Genomic DNA, 4,473 nt, shown 5'->3' on the forward strand with positions numbered 1-4,473 from the left:
TCTATGATGAAGTTTGGAGGCTTAAACCCAAACAAACTTTGCACAAACACAAACACCTGCATGACATTTATACTGGCAATATCTAACTCACAATACCAACTCTGAGTATCCATTCATTTATTTTTCTTAACTGTTATTGATTAAGAACAGCAGGTGCATGAGATCCCAGCTTTACTGGGTGAAAGGCAAAATCTGGATGGATCACCAGTCCACCACAACGCTAACACAAAGTAGTCCAACTGCAAGTGGTGTTATCAATCTGATCCCAAGTAAATACAGGGCGAGTGCTGCCAATAACAATACAGATAGCATTATTATTAACTACTAAAGGCAGCTCGTGTAGGGCAGAGCCATGTGAAGGACTTATGAGAAGAATTATCAATTTGTATGCCGCTGTCATTTTTACTTTCCGCAATATTTGCCAAATATTCAACAAATAAGCTTTTTCATCTTTTGCCAGATAAAAAAATCTGCTATAGTACATCCTACAGAAATGCACTGCAATTGTTTGTCCATTTGGAAGAACTAAGTAGTGAAAAGAAGTGAGCAGTGAGAATGTGCAGTCACTTTATGAGGTGATAACGTGGTCCTGCGCAGGTGGAGAAAGGATGACAACCTGTGTTCCCCATCTTGCCCTGAGTTCGTCATAAGACAGCGTTAACAGTGTATGTTTAGAGCAGCACTCTAACCTTGAGGGCATTGTTGCACTACAAGGGTGGAACATACCAATCTTTGTTAAGATCCTCAACCTCAGCTGTCATCATAGGCCTCTGGTGCCGGAGCTGTCTGTCTGCAGAGACAGACTGAGCCAGGTGACGTGCTCAGAGACGACTGCCTTTCTGCGGCTGCACTGGGATGCATGTGAACTGAGGTTGGGTACGACAGAGTATTAGGGCCACATTAGTTAGAAAACTATATTGCTGATCATTTTGAGATTAAAGTCGAAAATGTATTTTGAGAAAAAAGTTGAAATGTGGAGATTACCTTAGTTGATTCAAGATAAAATTGCACACTTGCTGTACACTCTACAAAATGCCTTGTTTAGGTGATTTAGTGAAACAAATTGATCCTCTTTATTGGGTGTAACCATGTATGCCATTTCCTATTGCCATTTCCAGCTTTTATGGTTTTAAAAGCAGGTCTGTTCACAAACCAGAACCTGATTAACAGCACTGCATCCCATCATATTCACACAGTTTCTAAAGTTGTATTTTGCCATTTTGATACTATAATGAAACCCATAAAGGCTGATGCTCCACACACTCAATAAACTACATTTATTGCTTTTTTTTTTAAATTCAGCATGACAGCTGTTGTAGCTGTGCTAAAGTGATTGGAAAGATATTTTTCTACTGATCAATTTAGATTAGGAAGCAGTGTTTCTTTTAAAATCCAAGTGTTTTTGTTCTGAGAAATGAAGCCTGTTCCACTCAGCAAGCTGCTCTGCTGCACAGCTCAGCCAGATGACAAATGACTGCAGTCAAACCCACAAGGGCTGTGGCTCCATCCAACCAAATGCATTGCTTTTTTAATCAGCACAGGAATCAATTAGCCGTGATGAACTTTGAGAGGCAACACAAACACTGTCTCTGTCTCTTTGGTCGATATTCCACAAAAAAATCATTCACGTGTCATTTAAAACATTTATGATCAGTTTCAGAATTAAAATATGTTTTTCTGTTAGTACACAAGACCGTTTCTAATGGATCATAACAAAAATCTTTTGATTTGATTTTCCTGTTACTAACATTAAATACTTCAATGTAAAATGTGTTTGTGGTTTCAGAATAAATTATGATTTTAAAAAAATGCTGTAACTAATAAGAGTGGCTCACTCTTGGAACATCTCCATCTTGTGGTCACAGATTGCATTTGTGCTGATCTGAGGAGGAGCTTTCTGACAGATTTGTTGATGAAATAAGTGGAATATTTGGTCCCATGCACATCATAGGTCAACAATAACAAACAGTTAAAATTAAAGCAGCCGGTTTGCAGCTTTAAAAATCAGTGTTTTATAGTAAAAATGAGAGTTTAAAAAGACTTAAACTGATCCATCACCCTGTCCAGACACCTTAAAGGACCCAGAGGATTAACAAGTTGTTGAGAGGCTAGATGACGATAGCTGAAACAACTTACAATGTGCTAATTGTGAATAATGTAAAGGGATTTCTTAGCAGGATCATGTTGTATCACTTGAGAAAGTCTTTCAATGCCACAAATTCACACCTCGGGTTTAGCTTTGACCTGGCCTCCCAACAATGTCTCAGCTGTCTGCATGCTTCTTTGTAGCCTTATACATGAAAACACTGCATTGTGGTATACTGAAGAGAGGACTGTGTTTGACTTGGGATTTTAACGGATGTTGAGGGTTTTTTTATTTATATATATTTTTTCATTTTATATGTTTAAATTTTCATCAGGCTAAACACACTAGTAGGAAGAATATCATATCCCCAGGCAAAAGCGAAGCCTTGAACCTGCATTCTCGCTTTAAGCCACCAGATGGCGATAGCCGTGATTGCAAAAAGACTTGGTCCTATAGACGTCTAAAGGGGAGAATAGCTTTTCTCTCTTGACCTCTGTAAACATTTTCCTGCTGAGCTGACAATTCTTCCAGAAGCACATGTGTGAGCTCAGACTCTGACACTTGATGAGAAGGCCTGGCTCGCACTCTCCGCTCTAATTCATCCTAAAGGTGTTCTGTCAGGTTGAGGTCAGGACTCTGTGCAGGCCAGTCAAGTTCTTCCACATCAAACTTGCCTTAATGGACCTTGCTTTGTGCACTGGTGTGCAGTCGTGTTGGAACAGGAAGGGGCCGTCCTCAAACTGTTCCCACGAAGTTGGGAGTATAAATCGTATGATGAAGTAGCAAGAGTTCTTTTCACTGGAGCTGAGGGATGAGTCCAGCTCCTGAAAAATATTATTGATGCAGGAATAAATAACAAGTTACCGTTTCAACTAATTTTAGGGTGTCTTCCTCTGTCTTGCATGCACATTTATTAAAATTATTACAAACATAGAACAGTCTTGCCAAGAGGGGTCACCGGGGGGAACAGCACATTTTTTTGGGGGGGGGGGCATATTTAGTAGTGAGGAAGTTGCGCCTGGACAGGTTTGGATGGGTGAGTGAGAGCTGCTGCTACCAGATATGTAATAGGGCTGCAGGAGCAAAAGCTGCTATTCTGAAGAGAAAGAATGTGTCATTTCACTGAAAATTACATTTTACGCTAATAATTTAATTTTTCTGTATTACATTTTAAATGTAAGTACTTTCAGTTGAGTTTGCACTCTTTGCGGTGTCAGATGGTTTACAGAAAGACATGACAGTAAGTGACCCAGCCCAACTTCTGTAAAGAAGAGAAAAGCTAAGACCTTAAACATTAAAAAAGCCTTTTGATAAATTCTTTAATGGTTCATCGCTGAGGAAATGCCTCTTACATTTTTGTAATTCTCTTTCGCACCTTTCAATTCAATTCAATTCAATTCAATTCAATTTTATTTATATAGCGCCAAATCACAACAAAAGTCGCCTCAAGGCGCTTCATAGATACAGAGAAAAACCCAACAATCATATGACCCCCTATGAGCAAGCACTTTGGCGACAGTGGGAAGGAAAAACTCCCTTTTAACAGGAAGAAACCTCCGGCAGAACCAGGCTCAGGGAGGGGCGGCCATCTGCTACGACCTTCATACATAAAATAATAAAAACAAACCTGAGTTTTTTATTATCAACTTAGAATGTTAGTTGTGTCCGATGCTTTATGAGCTTTTGGACCGTAGTTCTGACACGTCTGACTTTCAGCAGCTCTTATTCACTGAATGAGCTGTTGCCATTCTTCCTTTCACTGAAGCGTAACTTGAGCTGGCTTTTTGACGATCTCCTAAACGACATTGAATAGCTTCTGATTCCATTTTGTTTGCTTTCCTTTTCAGATTTTTGTAGGAATTTTGACTTCTTCTAATATTCTGTTATCATTTTCAGTTTGCATGTCCTGCCTCTAACTAAAGAAGACCAACTATATACTGCATAGACTCATAAAGACCAAAACCCTTACACTATAAAGTATATTGTGTCTCATGCTATCATCTTATGTGCCCTTGCTACTCGTTCTTTCTCATCATAGATGGGTGGTCAGCCTCTTGGAGAGCTTCTAAGCCAGCTGGCAGATCAGATTTTCAGAGACAGCGAGAGGTCTTTCCAAAACAGATCAGAGAGATTAAACAGCAATTCACACTGAGATATGATCAGGCCACAGCTTTATGTGCCGTCACCCTTCGCAAAATATAGACCCAGCAGAAATAGTCATGTAGACTGATGAGCTTACATTAATGGAAAAATGTTTTATACCTATAATCACATCATTCAATTAAACATCAAATTTAAGACTGTGTGTGTATTTCATTGTTTTTCTATGTACCGAGAATGAAAATTGCACCAAATGTCAGAACAGTAAGGCTGAAATAATCACTCAG

Source organism: Perissodus microlepis, chromosome 9 (assembly GCF_051167445.1).
Source record: "Perissodus microlepis isolate ML-2025 ecotype Zambia chromosome 9, ASM5116744v1, whole genome shotgun sequence".
NCBI classification, from domain to species: domain Eukaryota; kingdom Metazoa; phylum Chordata; class Actinopteri; order Cichliformes; family Cichlidae; genus Perissodus; species Perissodus microlepis.